Here is a 20,991-nt window from a genome sequence, read left to right as displayed (position 1 = left end):
ACAGAATAAAATTGCAACAAAGCATTTTTTTGGTATCAAAAATTGTGAGTGAATTAATAATGAAGCAGTGACAAAACTACCAGGAAATTAACAAATGAAGGGGCATCATTTTATACACTATTCTTTGAACATTCAGATAAATAAATAATCAGGGAGCAGACGACTCAGAAAGGAACACAGAAAAAAAGAGGTCTCACATCCAACTACTGTGTATCCCAGAAAGCAGGACTGGCAGAGCAGTAAGATCCTTAGAATATTCAGTAATGACCACAGATTTTGTGACAATAAAACAGAGAGGGTATCTATTATTTTCTTTTTCAGATTAAAAAATAATGGAAATAGTTTCTAGGAAGAAACTAGTGAATTAAAAAATAAACAGCACATCAGATTCCAAAAAATATGTGTAAAGGATCAATAAACATTCAATGAATTCAAGAAAAATATCAAAATCTCTGGCTATCACCGTATTAGTTTATTATAAAAACATGTGATCATATTTCAGAAGGGAGCAAAGACTGAGTTTTCTAAAAAACGAAAAATGTATAGTACTTTATTACAGGTTTTTGTGCTTCATTTATCAATATTTTAGCTCACTTTACCAAAAAAAGTACATAGCAAAAACGCTCAACTCTCAAATATTAACTAGAAGAGAAAACAAATCATTCTTAGATAAAACATCTGCAAATAACCATAATCTACGAAGAAAGCATAAAGGAAAAGGTGAAAAAGAACATTACAATGTTTAAAAAAGAGGGCCAGGCACGGGTGGCTCATGCCTGTAATCCCAGCAATTTGAGAGGCCAAGGCAGGGGAATCAGTTGAGGTCAGAAGTTTGAGATCAGCCTGGCCAACATGGCGAAACCCCGCCTCCACTAAAATACAAAAAGAAATTAGCCGAGCATGGTGGCAAGTGCCCGTAATCACAGCTATTTGGGAGGTTGAGGCAGGAGAATCACTTGAACCTGGGAGGCGGAGGTTGCAGTGAGCTGAGATCATGACTCTGCCCTCCAGGCAGGGCAACAAAGTGAGACTCTCTCAAAAACAAAAACAAAAACAAACAAAAAAAAGTTTAAAAAAATTAAGGAAAAAACTCAAAAGAAGGACAACGTGGTCTTAATTTTTGAAAAATCATGAAATGATTACAATATAGTAAAAAAGTTTGAAGGTGAAAATAATACACAAAATACTTAGATTAAAGGGAAACTGTGGAACTAAGGAAACAAATTTTTAAACCAAACAACATTTAGAATTAATGAATTTGAAGATAAATTTGATAAAGAGTATATGACCACTACTAAATATCAAAACACAAGTCTACAGAAAGAGAATGGTGTTTATCACAATTAGAACAATAGGAAATTTACACGATTACAGTTAAATAAAATTTAAAAATAAGTCAAAGATAATCCAACATAAAACAAACCATTAAAATAATAGAAATAGATATGCTTTCAATTATTTGCTATTATACCATTTTCTTAAGATTAAGAAGAAAAAATGTTCAAATCAAAGGACAAACTGTGTTTTAGATCCCTCCCCCCAAAAAAACATTCAAGCATTCAATACCCTTCAGCTTTGCATTCTTTAGATATTTTAAAATATTCTGTAAACACATTTGAAATGAGACAATTAAAAAGATTCTAAATTTAAAATTGTATCATAAAAGCAGTCATTTTATGAGTAATTAACAACTCTAAATATGTATACCACTAATAACAGCTTTTTAATACAAGAAACAAATACTGATAAAACTGCCCAGAGAAGTAGACAAAATCACAAACAAGTTGGAGATTTTAATGCATTCCTTCAATAATTGATAGTATGAATAGACCAAAATCAGAGTATATAAAATGTGAACAAAATTAATCAACCAGCCAGACCTTATTGAGACTCTTATAGAACATGCCACTAACAACAGTAGACTACAAATTTGTTTTAAGTGATTACAGAACATTTACCAAGCTATGTTGTTCTGGGCCATAAGAAGTCTCATTAATTTAAGATGAGTCAAGTCATTCAAATTATATTCTCTGTCCCTGCAGAAATAAACCAGAAATCTGGCCTGGCACGGTGGATCACGCCTATAATCCCGGCACTTTGGGAGGCCAAGGAGGGCGGATCACGAGGTCAGGAGGTCGAGATCATCCTGGGTAACACAGTGAAACTCCGTCTCTACTAAAAATACAAAAAATTAGCCGGGCATGGTGGCAGCACCTGTAGTCCCAGCTACTCAGGAGGCTGAGGTAGGAGAATGGTGGGAACCCGGGAGGCGGAGCTTGCAGTGGGCCAAGATTAGGCCACCGCACTCCTGCTTGGGTGAAAGTGCAAGACTCTGTCTCACAAAAAATAAAAAGAAAGAAAGAGAGAGAGAAAAGAAAGAAAGAAAGAAAGGAAAGAAAGAAAGAAAGAGAGAGAGACAAAGAAAGAAAAAAAGAAAGAGAAAAAAAAAAGAGAGAGAGAGAAAGAAAGAAAAGAAAGAAAACCAGAAATCCATTCAAGAAATATCTCTGTTCAAAGAAGAAATCGGCTGGGCACTTTGGCTCATGCCTGTAATCCCAGCACATTAGAAGCCTGAGGCGGGCGGATCATGAGGTCAGGAGATGGAGACCATCCCGGCTAACACGGTGAAACCCCGCTTCCACTAAAAAATAAAAAAAATTTAAAAAAAAAAAAAAGAAAGAAAAATATTAGCCAGGCATAGTGGCACGCGTCTGTAATCCCAGCAACTAGGGAGGCTGAGGCAGGAGAATAGCCTGAATTCGGGAGGCGGAGCTTGCAGTGAGCCGAGATCTTGCCATTGTACTCCATCTGGGCAACAGAGTGACATCTGTTTCCAAAAACAAACAAAAACAAAGAAGACTGACACCCCACACCTCACAGGGTGGAGTACACCCCTGAGAGGAAGCTTCCAAAGCAAGAATCAGACAGGTACACTCGCTGTTCAGAATTATTCTATCTTCTGCAGCCTCTGCTGCTGATACCCAGGCAAACAGGGTCTGGAGTGGACCTCAAGCAATCTCCAACAGACCTACAGCTGAGGGTCCTGACTGTTAGAAGGAAAACTATCAAACAGGAAGGACACCTACACCAAAACCCCATCAGTACATCACCATCATCAAAGACCAGAGGCAGATAAAACCACAAAGATGGGGAAAAAGCAGGGCAGAAAAGCTGGAAATTCAAAAAATAAGAGCGCATCTCCCCCGGCAAAGGAGCGCAGCTCATCGCCAGCAACGGATTAAAGCTGGACGGAGAATGATTTTGACGAGATGAGAGAAGAAGGCTTCAGTCCATCAAATTTCTCAGAGCTAAAGGAGGAATTACGTACCCAGCGCAAAGAAACTAAAAATCTTGAAAAAAAAGTGGAAGAATTGATGGCTAGAGTAATTAATGCAGAGAAGGTCATAAATGAAATGAAAGAGATGAAAACCATGACACGAGAAATACGTGACAAATGCACAAGCTTCAGTAACCGACTCGATCAACTGGAAGAAAGAGTATCAGCGATTGAGGATCAAATGAATGAAATGAAGCGAGAAGAGAAACCAAAAGAAAAAAGAAGAAAAAGAAATGAACAAAGCCTGCAAGAAGTATGGGATTATGTAAAAAGACCAAATCTACGTCTGATTGGGGTGCCTGAAAGTGAGGGGGAGAATGGAACCAAGTTGGAAAACACTCTTCAGGATATCATCCAGGAGAACTTCCCCAACCTAGTAGGGCAGGCCAACATTCAAATCCAGGAAATACAGAGAACGCCACAAACATACTCCTCGAGAAGAGCAACTCCAAGACACATAATTGCCAGATTCACCAAAGTTGAAATGAAGGAAAAAATCTTAAGGGCAGCCAGAGAGAAAGGTCGGGTTACCCACAAAGGGAAGCCCATCAGACTAACAGCAGATCTCTCGGCAGAAACTCTCCAAGCCAGAAGACAGTGGGGGCCAATATTCAACATTCTTAAAGAAAAGAATTTTAAACCCAGAATTTCATATCCAGCCAAACTAAGTTTCATAAGTGAAGGAGAAATAAAATCCTTTACAGATAAGCAAATGCTTAGAGATTTTGTCACCACTAGGCCTGCCTTACAAGAGACCCTGAAGGAAGCACTAAACATGGAAAGGAATAACCGGTACCAGCCATTGCAAAAACATGCCAAAATGTAAAGACCATCGAGGCTAGGAAGAAACTGCATCAGCTAACGAGCAAAATAACCAGTTAATATCATAATGGCAGGATCAAGTTCACACATAACAATCTTAACCTTAAATGTAAATGGGCTAAATGCTCCAATTAAAAGACACAGACTGGCAAACTGGATAAAGAGTCAAGACCCATCAGTCTGCTGTATTCAGGAGACCCACCTCACACACAGAGACATAAATAGGCTCAAAATAAACGGATGGAGGAAGATTTACCAAGCAAATGGAGAACAAAAAAAAGCGGGGGTTGCAATCCTAGTCTCTGATAAAACAGACTTTAAACCATCAAAGATCAAAAGAGACAAAGAAGGCCATTACATAATGGTAAAGGGATCAATTCAACAGGAAGAGCTCACTATCCTAAATATATATGCACCCAATACAGGAGCACCCAGATTCATAAAGCAAGTCCTTAGAGACTTACAAAGAGACTTAGACTCCCATACAATAATAACGGGAGACTTCAACACTCCACTGTCAACATTAGACAGATCAACGAGACAGAAAGTTAACAAGGATATCCAGGAATTGAACTCATCTCTGCAGCAAGCAGACCTAATAGACATCTATAGAACTCTCCACCCCAAATCAACAGAATATACATTCTTCTCAGCACCACATCGTACTTACTCCAAAATCGACCACGTAATTGGAAGTAAAGCACTCCTCAGCAAATGTACAAGAACAGAAATTATAACAAACTGTCTCTCAGACCACAGTGCAATCAAACTACAACTCAGGACTAAGAAACTCAATCAAAACCGCTCAACTACATGGAAACTGAACAACCTGCTCCTGAATGACTACTGGGTACATAACGAAATGAAGGCAGAAATAAAGATGTTCTTTGAAACCAATGAGAACAAAGATACAACATACCAGAATCTCTGGGACACATTTAAAGCAGTGTGTAGAGGGAAATTTATAGCACTAAATGCCCACAAGAGAAAGCAGGAAAGATGCAAAATTGACACTCTAACATCGCAATTAAAAGAACTAGAGAAGCAAGAGCAAACACATTCGAAAGCTAGCAGAAGGCAAGAAATAACTAAGATCAGAGCAGAACTGAAGGAGATAGAGACACAAAAAACTCTCCAAAAAATCAATGAATCCAGGAGTTGGTTTTTTGAAAAGATCAACAAAATTGACAGACCACTAGCAAGACTAATAAAGAAGAAAAGAGAGAGGAATCAAATCGACGCAATTAAAAATGATAAAGGGGATATCACCACTGACCCCATAGAAATACAAACTACCATCAGAGAATACTATAAACACCTCTACGCAAATAAACTGGAAAATCTAGAAGAAATGGATAATTTCCTGGACACTTACACTCTTCCAAGACTAAACCAGGAAGAAGTTGAATCCCTGAATAGACCAATAGCAGGCTCTGAAATTGAGGCAATAATTAATAGCCTACCAACCAAAAAAAGTCCAGGACCAGATGGATTCACAGCTGAATTCTACCAGAGGTACAAGGAGGAGTTGGTACCATTCCTTCTGAAACTATTCCAATCAATAGAAAAAGAGGGAATCCTCCCTAACTCATTTTATGAGGACAACATCATCCTGATACCAAAGCCTGGCAGAGACACAACAAAAAAAGAGAACTTTAGACCAATATCCCTGATGAACATCGATGCAAAAATCCTCAATAAAATACTGGCAAACCGGATTCAGCAACACATCAAAAAGCTTATCCACCATGATCAAGTGGGCTTCATCCCTGGGATGCAAGGCTGGTTCAACATTCGCAAATCAATAAACATAATCCAGCATATAAACAGAACCAAAGACAAGAACCACATGATTATCTCAATAGATGCAGAAAAGGCTTTTGACAAAATTCAACAGCCCTTCATGCTAAAAACGCTCAATAAATTTGGTATCGATGGAACGTACCTCAAAATAATAAGAGCTATTTATGACAAACCCATAGCCAATATCATACTGAATGGGCAAAAACTGGAAAAATTCCCTTTGAAAACTGGCACAAGACAGGGATGCCCTCTCTCACCACTCCTATTCAACATAGTGTTGGAAGTTCTGGCTAGGGCAATTAGGCAAGAGAAAGAAATCAAGGGTATTCAGTTAGGAAAAGAAGAAGTCAAACTGTCCCTGTTTGCAGATGACATGATTGTATATTTAGAAAACCCCATTGTCTCAGCCCAAAATCTCCTGAAGCTGATAAGCAACTTCAGCAAAGTCTCAGGATACAAAATTAATGTGCAAAAATCAGAAGCATTCTTATACACCAGTAACAGACAAACAGAGAGCCAAATCAGGAATGAACTTCCATTCACAATTGCTTCAAAGAGAATCAAATACCTAGGAATCCAACTTACAAGGGATGTAAAGGACCTCTTCAAGGTGAACTACAAACCACTGCTCAGTGAAATCAAAGAGGACACAAACAAATGGAAGAACATACCATGCTCATGGATAGGAAGAATCAATATCGTGAAAATGGCCATACTGCCCAAGGTAATTTATAGATTCAATGCCATCCCCATCAAGCTACCAATGAGTTTCTTCACAGAATTGGAAAAAACTGCTTTAAAGTTCATATGGAACCAAAAAAGAGCCCGCATCTCCAAGACAATCCTAAGTCAAAAGAACAAAGCTGGAGGCATCACGCTACCTGACTTCAAACTATACTACAAGGCTACAGTAACCAAAACAGCATGGTACTGGTACCAAAACAGAGATATAGACCAATGGAACAGAACAGAGTCCTCAGAAATAATACCACACATCTACAGCCATGTGATCTTTGACAAACCTGAGAGAAACAAGAAATGGGGAAAAGATTCCCTATTTAATAAATGGTGCTGGGAAAATTGGCTAGCCATAAGTAGAAAGCTGAAACTGGATCCTTTCCTTACTCCTTATACGAAAATTAATTCAAGATGGATTAGAGACTTAAATGTTAGACCTAATACCGTAAAAATCCTAGAGGAAAACCTAGGTAGTACCATTCAGGACATAGGCATGGGCAAAGACTTCATGTCTAAAACACCAAAAGCAACGGCAGCAAAAGCCAAAATTGACAAATGGGATCTCATTAAACTAAAGAGCTTCTGCACAGCAAAAGAAACTACCATCAGAGTGAACAGGCAACCTACAGAATGGGAGAAAATTTTTGCAATCTACTCATCTGACAAAGGGCTAATATCCAGAACCTACAAAGAACTCAAACAAATTTACAAGAAAAAAACAAACAACCCCATCAAAAAGTGGGCAAAGGATATGAACAGACATTTCTCAAAAGAAGACATTCATACAGCCAACAGACACATGAAAAAATGCTCATCATCACTGGCCATCAGAGAAATGCAAATCAAAACCACAATGAGATACCATCTCACACCAGTTAGAATGGCGATCATTAAAAAGTCAGGAAACAACAGGTGCTGGAGAGGATGTGGAGAAATAGGAACACTTTTACACTGTTGGTGGGATTGTAAACTAGTTCAACCATTATGGAAAACAGTATGACGATTCCTCAAGGATCTAGAACTAGATGTACCATATGACCCAGCCATCCCATTACTGGGGATATACCCAAAGGATTATAAATTATGCTGCTATAAAGACACATGCACACGTATGTTTATTGCAGCACTATTCACAATAGCAAAGACTTGGAATCGACCCAAATGTCCATCAGTGACAGATTGGATTAAGAAAATGTGGCACATATACACCATGGAATACTATGCAGCCATCAAAAAGGATGAGTTTGTGTCCTTTGTAGGGACATGGATGCAGCTGGAAACCATCATTCTTAGCAAACTATCACAAGAACAGAAAACCAAACACCGCATGTTCTCACTCATAGGTGGGAACTGAACAATGAGATCACTTGGACTCAGGAAGGGGAACATCACACACCGGGGCCTATCATGTTGAGGGGGGAGGGGGGAGGGATTGCATTGGGAGTTATACCTGATGTAAATGACGAGTTGATGGGTGAAGCACACCAACATGGCACAAGTATACATATGTAACAAACCTGCGCGTTATGCACATGTACCCTACAACTTAAAGTATAATAATAATAAATAAATTAAAAAAAAATCAAAAGGAAAACAATAGTGTATTATGTACTAAATAAAAATGTAAACGCAGTATATTGAAATTTGTGGAATGCCACTTAAGCAGTAATTTTGAGGAAATTTATAGCCTTGGAAATTCAAAAATTTTGAATTTCCATACAAAATTCACATATTGGAAAGAGTGACTCACTTTCTACAGAATAAAAGAAAGCAAGAAAGCGAGAGAAAAAGAGTGAAAGAGTGAAAGAGGAAACAAAGAAGAGAAAGAGAGAGAGAGAGAAAGAAAGAAAGAGAGAGAGAAAGAAAGAAAGAAAGAAAGAAAGAAAGAAAGAAAGAAAGAAAGAAAGAAAGAAAGAAAGAAAGAAAGAAAAGAAGAAAAGAAAAAAAAAAGATTAACCTAAGGGGCCAAAATAACAGAAAATTAAACTGTTCAGATCTTTGTTAAAAATCTGTGTGTGTTTTTCAGGCCTGGCTGTAGGTAATTCTAAAGGCTTTACCTGCAGGGTCTCTCAGGAAGAAGCTGTCCACCTCACACCTGACTTGGTGCACAGTCAGTGCAATGCAGTCTCTGAAGGGAGTTGCAGTCAAGGACTCAGGTCCCTTGGCCAAGTATACTCTTATGCGTGTCTGTATTCCTAGCCTAGATGCCTTAATTTGGAGATCTCTTTATTTACGGTCTTAGGGTGAGGCCTTCCTCAGGTAGCCCTGCAGGAGATTTGTTTATAAGGGAAGAAGTGGAAAACTAGGAAGACAGTTTTCTTCACTTTCAGTACTCTTCCACCCGTAAAACTTCCTCCTCTCCTCCTTCACTCACAGGTCCACAAAACTGCAAGAGACTTTCATTTGGGGCTGCCTCAGCCATGAAATGAACTCCACACGGTACTCATCCACCTGACCCTCCACCAGTGGGTGCATTTCAAGTGGGAAAATGAAAGTGTTGGCAGGGCTTTCTCCAGTTTATCCTGTTGTTTATACAGAATGAGTAATGGAATACACACTTGGTTAAAACATTCATTTTGACTTGATTTCATTGGTGGCTGGTCTGACACCTTAAAGCTCAGTTTGTTCCAGCTTTAGCAGAGTTCCTGGTTAAAAAAAAAAAAAAGCATATCAAACACGAAGTAAAAGAAAATAATAAAGATCAGAGTAGAAATTGATGTAATAGTAAACAGAAAAGCAATAGGCAACATGAATGAGACCAAAAGCTGATTCTTTGAAAATATCAGCAACGTTGATAAACCTCCAGCTAGACTGTTTGATTAGTGAGAAAATTAAAAATAGAAAAAGAAAAAAATTATTGAGAGAATGTGAAAATGGCCAATATCAGAAATGAGAGAAATGATTTGATTTTAGATTGTACAGATATCAAAAGGATAAACATGGAATATTATAAATAAGTTTATGCCAACAAATTTGACAGTTTACATAAAAGAAACAAATTTCTTAACACAAACTAGAGAAACTACCCCAAGAAAATTCCTATGTAACATGAATAGCCGTCTATTAAATATATTAAATTTCTAGTTAAAATCCTTCTCACATGGAAACCTCTGAGTTCAGATGTCTGCACAAGGGCAGTAGTGAATTTTCCAAAACATTTAAGGTAGAAATGATGCCAATTCTACACAAATTCCTCCAGAAAATTAAAAAAAAAGACTTCCAACTCATTCATGAGGCCAGTATTATCCTAACGCTAAAATTAACAACCAGATTACAAAAAGCAACAGAAAAAAAGCAGATTAATACTACTCTTGAAAATAAATTCAGAAATTCTAAACAATGATTTAGCAAACTGGATTCAGCAACATAAAAACAATAATGCACCATGATTGCATCATCCAAGGGAAAGCCTCCCCTCCACCCTTTTCTACAGGCTCACTGTGAACTGACAATAGAAAAACTAATAGGAGAAGGCATAAAGATTTATTTAATGTGCATAAGCATGGGGGAATATCATGAGAATTACCCAAGAACTCAATGAGGTCTAGAAATTTATACACCCATTTTCATAGGGGAAAGAAAGATGAGAACGTCCAAGTAAACGACTTTAGGAGATTCTCTTCAGAAATTGAATGGACTGAGGAAACAATGGCTTGAAACAAAGTCTGAAGTTTATTTGGACTCTAGATATGGTGTTTAATTTTCAGTTTCTTTCTCTGTGAAGTGAATTTTAATCTCTGATTAATGAAATTTTAGGGACGGGATGGAAGGTAACTGTGTTTCTCTTTGATGATCCACTTTCGAGGTAGGTGAGGAAATTTCTGAGAACAGATATAGAAAATTGAGAGACAGGAGGGAATTGAAGTGAGTCAGAGATATTATGAGGCTGCTTTTTTAGTTCAGCATGTCAAAGCACCATATTTCAGAATATCATTTTCAGGATCATTTCCAACATAGTCAAACAGAATTTACCCAAGAAGTGCAAGGCTGATTAGAAAATCAATCCATACAATTCATTGACTTAACAAAAAGGAGGGAAAAACAAAAGAAACTGTCTGAATAAGTTCAGACAAAGCATTTCTCAAAATCCAATACTCATTCTTCATAAAATGTTTTCATGACTGATATGGTTTTGCTGTGTCCTCCCTCAAATCTCATCTTGAATTGTAGCTCCCAACATTCCCGCAGGTTGTGGGAGGGATCTGGTGGTAGGTAACTGAATCATGGGGGTTGGTCTTTTCCATGCTATTCTTGTGATAGTGAGTAAGTCTCATGAGAGCTGATGGTTTTATAGAGTTTTATCCTTGCACAACTCCCTTTTTGCCTGTCACCCTCCATGTAAGACGTGACTTGCTCCTCCTTGCCTCCTGTCATGATTGTGAGGCCTCCACAGTCATATGGAATTGTAAGTTCATTAAACCTCATTTTCTTCCTACTCTTGGGTATGTCTTTATCAGCAGTGTGAAAATGGACTAATACAACAACTAAATATAAAAGAGACTTCCTCAACATAGTAAAGATAAGCTATCATAGCTCAATGACTAAAATATATTTAATGATGAAAGAAATAAGGGTTATCAGTAAAACAGGGGAACAAGAAAGGGTAGGTCACTTTCACTTTTTCAATTCAACTTTGTACTGGAGATCCTAGCCAGGAAAAAGAGACAAGAAAATAAAAAAAAGGCAACTAAATCAAAAAGGGAAAAAAAAAAAAAAAAAGCCTTCTTTAAACACATCTATACATATTTTATGTGGCAGAAATTATAATATTCCATTTATAATCAAATGTTATTTAAAAGTAAAATGCACTCTCAAAGTTTCAAATATCACTTCATAGTTCTAAGTCGGATTTATTTAAAAAGTACTTATAAAAAGTATTGCCTTTTAGTCTGAAGTTAAAAGAGAATACAGAGATACCTATAACATGTTTTGTTTCAGAAATAATTTTTAAAATCTACCAAGCATGAGTTCAGCACTCAAAAGAAATAAGACATGTGTTCCTATGTTTCAATATTTTAAAAATATTTATACTAATCTTATGTCTTTATAGATATTTTCATATTATACATTATAAAAATAGTTTTAATTATTTAATTACCTGCATTTTTACTATATTATTCTTTATAGTATAGATTTTATTAGCAGAGTCGGTTTTGAAGCCCATCAATGAGATCTAAACTCAATATAAGATAATATTTTATCGCAAAAAATAATCTTTCCATGCATTTTCAAATTTATGACTATAATGTGTGCTTTAAGGATTCTTCAATGAAGCAGAAGAAAAAGTTAAGCAAGTAATCATCCATTGTATGGATAAACAGCTTCCTTTAAATTGAAAAAGATATTAACCTAGGTATTTACACTACTGAACAATACCTGTAGTAGGTAATTCACATAATTATCGTGGAAATATCATTATTGTGTGACTAAATATCATGAAAAAGCCATTTTTAAAATTTGGCTTAAGCAAAAGACAAAGTTTTCCAACTGATTGCCTTATCATAAAGACTATTCAGAATAGCTGTCAGGTAGCATATAATACATAAAAATATACAGGGACAAAACCAGCAATGATACTATGACATCAATACACACATTGAAATTGAATTTCTTTTGTGTTTGTTCCTGTTTCAACTCATTCAGACAGACAGGCTTTATTTTAGTATATTTTGAAGGTTAATGGATCCATTTTTATAGTGGCATTATTTATTTCTTGCTGCCTGGTAAAACACTGTCAAAACAGTGTTAGCTTTTTATTTCAACAACCTTCACCTAATTGCATTTGCTCATTTCAATATTTTCATTTTCCTTTTTGAATTCATTGTTATCTGTAAGCATGTAAAACTTTTGTTTTAGGAGAATATATAAAAATATTGCAGACTTCGCTTTTTACTTCATGAGAGTTATAAATTTGTATACATGCCTCTTTATGTGTCTGAGGCCAGCAGAAAAGGAAAGGATAAGATTTTAGATTTTTATTCACCTGCCTTAAAATTATCACATAAGTGTAATAATTCCCTAGCCATCTTTTCTCTGTTGTTTCTCATTAAAAATTCTGGATAGTGAAAATGGTGCCTCATATATAATACGAATGAAACACAGCCTCTTGAGAATAGTTCTTATTTTATGTGCTTAGAGAAGATCCTGTCCATATACACTTGGACCAATCATGGAGATCCACTGAAAAAATTTTCTATACGCATAAATGGACTATTAGTTTTTCCTTCCTTCCTTTCTTTCTGTTTTCTCTTTTTTCTTTCTCTCTTTCTTTTCTTTTCTTTCCTTCTTTCTTTCTTCCTCTCTCTCTCTCTCTCTCTCTGTCTCTCTCTCTCTCTCTCTCTCTCTCTCTCATTCTCTATATGTCTCTATCTCAGTCTAAGGGGATCTTTGACCACAAGAAAGTTTTTTCATACCTATGCTGGTTGTACTGGAAGTACTAGAGAGGTAATGATCCCAGAGTGATCCTACATTAATGAGGGAAAAGATTTGGTGAATAAATACTCTAGCATCCTCAGAAAATAAAGCCACATTTTTAAGGTATGTTCTCTTGGTATTTCAGAAAGTTCTCAGCAGAATTGAGCCCCAATATCCCTTTGGGATGATATGGTTATGAGTACCTCCTTTCTTCTTCTCTGTGTTTCTCTTCCCCACTTCTGTATCACACCCGTGTTCACCAGGATTACCTTAGAAATACTAGTTGTCTCAAGGTCTACCTTAGGTTAATCTAAACCAAGATTGTACAACGTAAAATGATGCATGTTCCAGGATGTCATAATTATTATAATTTGAGATGTCATTATATTTGAATAGGATTGATTATTTTGAAATACAAAATACACAGTTTGGAAACATTTTGTTTCCATTCATTTATAAATCTATTCATCGAATCTTGAAAATACTACAAAACACAAAAGAACGTATTTTAAATCCAGTTTATACATACAAACTAGAGAACCATAAAAATAAATCATAAACCTCACAGTATAACAATGATACTTCAAAAGAAAAAGTTATCTCTTTATATTGAAAACGCCAGTCTTAATTGTTATTTACTTAAGGCAGCTACTCTGAGGATTTTTGGAGCAATATATGTTGATAAGATTTGAGAACTTTAAATTGAAATTGATTGCATAAGAATAAGAACAAAGGTAGCAGTATATTTGAGTGCAGTACATATTGACAACAGATCTCCTAGTCTAAACCCTGGTTGGCATCTTTTCAGCCCACTTCTCAACTGGTTTTTAACTTTGGCCTGTAAAAAACTACAGATGATCAGCATAAATGATCCATCCCACCAGCTCCCACCACTGAGAGACTTAAACACCGGCATAATTTCTAACATCTCAAGGCCATATACCTAAAACAAAGATTGCAGTCCCTTTAAGTTCCTTCCTAGGAAATTTCAAGGTTGCCAAAATAATTTACTGTTTGTTCCAGTCAAAACTTGAAGATAGGTTCCCTCTGTTTTCCAGTCTCTGTCAGAGGATTGGTCCCTAACTTTGGTAAATGCCAGTTAGCAAACATAGGTGACCTAATCACATTATTCAGTCCTTCTTTCTGCTTTTCATGAAATTCCACTTCACTAAGCCCCTGCCTTTCCCTCTTTATTTTTTCATTCTCCCTTGAAAATACCTGGTTGCCTCTGCAGAAATCCAAATTGATTTCAGTTCATGCTGAACCTTCTTTCATATTGCTATAGTTATTGAATAAAATCTATCATTACCACTTTAAGTTGTGTCTGGTTTTGTCTCTTTCTTGTTTGTTTTTGAGGTGGGGTCTCACTCTGTCTCCCAGACTGGAGTGCAGTAGAATGATCTCAGCTCACTGCAACCTCTATATCGCTGGCTCAGGTGACTCTCCCACCTCAGCCTCCTCAGTAGCTGGGATTACAGTAGTGCACCACTATGTACCACTTTTTTTTTTTTTTTTTTTTTTTTTGGTATTTTTAGTAGACATGGGGTTTTGCTATGTTTCCCAGGCTGGTCTCAAACTCCTGAGCTGCAGCAATCCAGCTTCCTTGGCCTCCCAGAGTGCTGAGATTACAGGCATGAGCCACCATGCCCAGCCTTGGTTATATCATTGACAATAAATCCCGTATGATTTTAAATATGCTACTTTGTCTCAGATTATTATTTATTTGATTTATTCAATTAATACTTATTATACCACTATGTATCAATAATTCTACAGAAAGCAGGTTACAAACAGGACTCATGTTCTTAATAATGTCATCCCAGTGCAAAAAGAGAAAACAAGTAAGCAAATACAATGTTATCACTGTTTTGTCAAAAATGTTCTTGTAGGAAAAGAAAATATAATTGTCTGTTTGGGTGGTCAAGAAATACTTCTAAGGATGTGGTATTTCACATGTCATGTAGAAATGAAAATGTAATAGACATGGGATTTAAGGAAATAGTGCTTAGAATACAGAAGTCAGCATCAGCAATTGAAACGAAACTGGACAGGGCCCTTATGCTCTAGGAAATAACAAACAATGGTTTGGCTGGGGCTCGTACAAAGCAATCATAAAAAGAGCCAGGTTAAATTCAAGATATTTGTACAGACAAGTTGTGCAAAGACCTTCAGTTATGTAAAAAGGTTTGAATTTCATTCTAAGTGTAATGAGAAATAACTGGAGCATCTTAAGCAGCAGAATAATGTGCTCTGACTACATTTTAAATAGCTAACTCTGGCTCCTTGTAAATACTGAGTTTAGGCAAATGAGAATGGAAGCAGGAAGAACAAGTAGAAGATAACTGAAATAGTCCAGTGTAGATGGGAATACACAGGATCTCTCTCACTCCCAGTACCATAAACAATGAAGGTATGTCATCAGTTGAGGGTTATGATAAAATTAACACCGTATCTGAGGTTGAAAATAAATCAGAAGTAGGTATCACAGGGATGTCTCTGAAGGGCTTTTAGGTAGTCTAGTGGTTGCACTTCTTAATATTTATGGAATGTGGTTCACTCACCATTTTATGTGTTTGTCATTGCATGATCACATTCCTGTAAGAGTGACAATTACAATATATATTAATTAGTATGACCTGGGCCTCTAATAATCACAGCAGATGGAGGCTATAAAGAACAATTACAGTCATAGTGGACTATTGTCTTAAAAACTCCCTGTAAACATATAGATGACATTATCATTAAATATAAAGTAAAAATACTGTCAGAGGGTTTTGTACTATGCAGAACTTATGAAAACAATCGTATAGGATATCTGTGTTTGAAATACGCACTTGCAGAAAAGTAAGACCTCTGTAATTAATCTAGTAACAATCATGTAATTGATAACATTAGAATGTGTTTAGTCATACAATATCTGTATATTTTATATAACATTGCCTTTAAGAAATATAAACACAAAAATGAATTGATTAATTATATGTTGGTTAATTGGTTTTATTACATTTAAGAGGTTATGTCTATCAAAAGTCACCACTAAGAGACTGAAGGACATTAACTAGAAGTCCAACTGTAATACATATATCCAACAAAGAATACCTATACAGAAGATATAATTAACTATCTAAACAAAGATGTATTGTCTGAGCATAGTGGCTCATGCGTGTAATTGCAGCACTTTGGGAGGCCAAGGCAGGTGGACTGCTTGAGGTCAGGAGCTCAAGACCAGCCTGGCCAACATGGCAAAACCCATCTATACTGAAAATATAAAAATTATCCAGGTGTGGTGGTAATACCATGATACAGGCAGGAGGCGGAGAAATTCTAGGCAGAAAAGGGCAAGTCCCTGAAAAAGCCCCACCTTCAAGCCAAAAAGCCTGAGACTGAGGCCCAAAGTGAGAACTTACATCCCTATTTTCCCACTCAAATGTTGACACTTCCAAAACCACTGCCCAACCTTTGCATATAAAAACCCCAGGCTCAGCTGGCAGGGAGAGAAAAAACAGCTGGACTATGGCTGGATGTTGGAGAAAAGCAACTTGACTTCGGAGGGACAGTCTGAAGGTGTAACTTTTGAGAAGAATCCATCAGGAGATGACTAGAGTTCAGTGGAAGGCTATTTTTCTGCCCTATCCCTTTTTCAACTCTCCTTCCCAGTGACAGTCACTTTCATCAGCCACAAAAATCCCCTACATTTACTATCTTTTATTTCTCCTGGATGCCAGACAAGAGCTCAGGTGTCATGAATGTGGACACAAATGACTGTCACGCTTGCCCTTTGCTCTCGCTGGTGGAAGGCAGCTGCCTCACGTGAAAAAGCAGAGGGCCCACTGGTCTGTTAACATGTAAGCCATCTGTGGACAGAAGAGCTAAAAGTAGTATAACATTTCCTTTGGGACTTCAGGGGTCACAGGCATCACCCCAGATGCTGCCGTGGGGCCTGCATGGAGTTTGCTCCTGCCAGCACCTAAAAGTGCTCACCCTGGCTCCTGCACCCACTCACCTGCACGCTCTCCGACATGAAGGGTGGAACACAGTGGGTCTGAGTGGAGTTCACTCCTGCCAGCACTGAAGCGGCCAGTTGGTTCCAGTATTTGTGCACTCCAGTTCCCACTTCATTCGCTCTTAGTCTCCCTCCCCCAAATAAGCTGGCTAAGCGAGGCACCCCTTCTCTAGTCCCATGAAGGGGTTAGGGAAATACCACGCTTCAGTGGTGTGTATCTGCAATCCCAGCCACTTGGGAGGCTGTGAGGGTGTTGCCAAAGGAGGTTAACATTTGATTCAGTGGTCTGGGAAAGGCAGACCCACCATAATCTGGGTAGGCACCATCTAATCAGCTGACAGTGAGGTCAGAGTATAAAGAGGGAAGAAAACATGACAAGACTAGACTGGCCTAGCCTCCCAGCCTACATCTTTCTCCCATGCTGGATGCTTCCTGCCTTTGAACATCAGGCTCCAAGTTCTTTAGTTTTGGGACTCAGACTGGCTTCCTTGCTCTTCAGCTTGCAGACAACCTATTGTGGGACCTTGTGATCAGGATTCATTCTAGAGAAACAGAATATTAAGGATGGAATTCTTTCATTGGTTTGGGGGTTTCTGGAGTGGCTGGGATGCAGGGCACTAAATCCCTAGACTACACACATCACAGGGACCCTGGGCCTGGCCCACAAAACCACTTTTCTCTCCTATCTGGGCCTATGATGGGAAGGGCTGCCACAAAGGTCTCTGATGTGCCCTGGAGACATTTTCCCCATTGTCTTAGTGATTAACATTTGGCTCCTCCTTACTTACGCAAATTTCTGCAGTCGACTTGTATTTCTCCTCAGAAAATGGTATTTTCTATTGCATTGTCAGCTTGCAAATTTTCCAATCTTTTATGCTCTATTTCCCTTTTAAAACTGAATGCCTTTAATAGCACCCAAGCCTTCCAGCAGAAACCCTAAATCATCTCTCTCAAGTTCAAAGTTCCATAAATCTCCAGGGCAGGGGCAAAATGCTGCCAGTCTCTTTGCTAAAACATAAAAAGAGTCACCTTTGCTCCAGTTCCCAAAAAAGTTCCTTATGTCCATGTGAGACCACTTCAGCCTGAATTTCATTGTCCGTATCATTATCAGCATTTTGGTCAAAGCCATTCAACAAGTCTCTAGAGAGTTCCGAACTTTCCCTCATTTTCCTTTCTCTTCTGAGCCCTCCAAATTGTTCCAAACTCTACCTGTTACCCAGTTCCAAAGTTGCTACCACATTTTCCGGTATCTTTTCAGCAGCACCCCACTCTACTGGTACCAATTTACTTTATTAGTTCATTTTCACACTGCTGATAAAGACATACCCAAGACTGGGCAATTTACAAAATGAAGAGGTTTAGTGGACTTACAGTTCCATGAAAGGCATGTCTCATATGGCAGCAGACAAGAGAAGAGAGCTTGTGCAGGGAAGCTCCCATTTTTAAAACCATCAAATCTCTTTAGACTCATTCACTATCACAAGAACAGCATTGGATAGACTTGCTCCCATAATTCAATCACCTCCCACCAGGTTCCCTCACAACACGTGGGAATTAGGGGGATTACAATTCAAGATGAGATTTGGGTGGGGACACAGTCAAACCATATCATTTCTTATAGTTCAATTCTGCTTGTGATAATTTTTAAAAATTTGTATGTCTGAGACTATGTTAAATTTTACTTTTGGCACTGAAAAATATTTTGCTAAGAATAATATGACAGATCTTCTTTTGTGGCCTTAAAGATGTTGACCCATTGTCTTCTTGCTTTCTTTTTAAATTTTCTGATGTCTTTGTTTCTGTGCATATACATAGAATTCTTCCCTGGATGCTTCTAAGATTTTGTCTTTATTATTAGTTTTGGGCAACTTGTTTAAGATATGACTGACCAGTTTAATTCATGTGTCTTTTCCATGGGTTTCATCAAACTTACTGAATCCGGATGCTTAATTAAAAACAAAATTTAAAAAAATTCCACTCTCTCCTCATTTAGCAGATCCAATTCTATATATAATAGCCTACTATAACTTTTTTCTTAAGATCTTTGATTCTGTATTGATTTATTAAAATACTTCACCTGCTTTTAATTTTGTATAATTTCAATTTCTTTGTCTGCAAGGTCACCAATCTTTTCTTCTATAATATCTACTCTGTTATACATCCCATCAAATGTATTTTTTATCTCACCAATTTCAGTTTTTATTTCTAGAGGTACAGTGTGTGTCATTTAAAAAAAACACTCTTTGTTTAATGTGTTTAACCATTTCTCTGGATTTTTGAAACTATGCAATAAAATTATAATAATGTAATTCATGTTGTTGTATTCTAATTCTAGCATCTGTGTCACATGCAGTTTGGTTTCAATTGGTTTATTTTTCTCTATATTTTCCGTCTTCTTTGATTGTCTTGATTGTGTTTGTTAGATGTCAGAGCTTGTGAATTTTACCTTGTTATTGCCCAATATATTTGTATTTCTATACATATTAATTGTTATTCATGGATACAATTATTTGGGAATAGTTTAATCCTTTGGGGCTTCGCCTTTAAGATTTGTTAGATATAAACAGAGAAGTGTTTAATCTATAGCATGTTATTACAAATACCTGAGGCAAGAACCTTCTGAGTACTGTACCCATACTTTGTGAATTGTTTTTCAGCTTGTTGGTGTAAACAGGATATTTCCATTCCTATATGAGCATCTGATCCTGTTTTATCTCATCTTTTCAGCTGCTTCTTTCCTCTGGTATTTTCTTTAAGCACATGTGCCAATCAGGAATCTTCTGAACACTAAAGGAAAACTCTGTGGTCTTCATGAGTTTTTCACCTGTACAGATCTTTCCTCTCTACTATTCAGTCTTGGGAACTCTTGGTGAGTAGGATTCCCTGACTCTCAGCTCTGCCTTCATAGTTCAGGACTCATCTGAGGTCTGCCTGATTTTCCCCCTCCATGAACTACAAACTGGAAACCCTTTCCAGGTGGTTAAATGAAATAATTTAGGATTCGACTTATTCATTTCCCCCTCTCAAATATCCCACCTGTTGTTTAAATGTCCAAAACTGTTATTTTATATACTGTCTCAATTTATTTTGTTTTTGTTTTCCATCTGGGAAAGTAAATTGGGTGGCCTCCTTCTTATCTTAGCCAAAGGTGGAAATTCCTATGACATTGTGTCTTGACACTAAAAAGAAAATTATGAATTGGTAGTAGAGAATCTTCTAACTAATATATGATAACATACTGCTGACTTGAGCTGTACTGTGAGAACAGATGAATAAGAGTAGGAAATCTCTTTGCTTATGTTTGGATTGTAGGGAGAAAACTTAGATCAAGTGAAATTGTTCAATGTATGCGATGGAGCCCGGTATTCACCACAGCACACAATAAAGATGAAACAAGTTTGTAACAACGTGAAACACTTCAGTCCAGTTGGCAAACAGCTGCTTCATCAATCCTCCCCCACATCTCCAGCTGACCTAGCTATTGAGCCTCTCTCCCCTTACCTCCCCAATTTCAGATTCTAACAAGGCTAACCTTGCATAACAGGTATGCCAGGAAGCTGCTTTTTCTCTCTGCCTGGGACCAGGAATCTTTCCAGATTATGATGATTGTACCGTATTTAATGTTAAACAGTTTCCTGTGGCCCCCACGATGATGCTTTTTGGGTCATTTTATTCCCAAACTCCTGGATTAACTCTTTATTTAAATACTTCTTTATTTAAAGAACTATTAAAAAATATTTATTTAAATACTCTTTATTTAAATACTTCTTTTATTTAAATACTTCTATTAAGTATAATTTTCCTCCAGATTTTACTATTTAGCCTATTTCCTGAATCCTGTGGTGTGGTGACATGTTCAGTTTTTCATGAAATC

Source organism: Macaca fascicularis, chromosome 3 (genome assembly GCF_037993035.2).
Source record: "Macaca fascicularis isolate 582-1 chromosome 3, T2T-MFA8v1.1".
Lineage (NCBI taxonomy): Eukaryota > Metazoa > Chordata > Mammalia > Primates > Cercopithecidae > Macaca > Macaca fascicularis.
The sequence above is the reverse complement of the archived record's forward strand: the minus strand, read 5'-3'. Positions refer to the sequence as shown.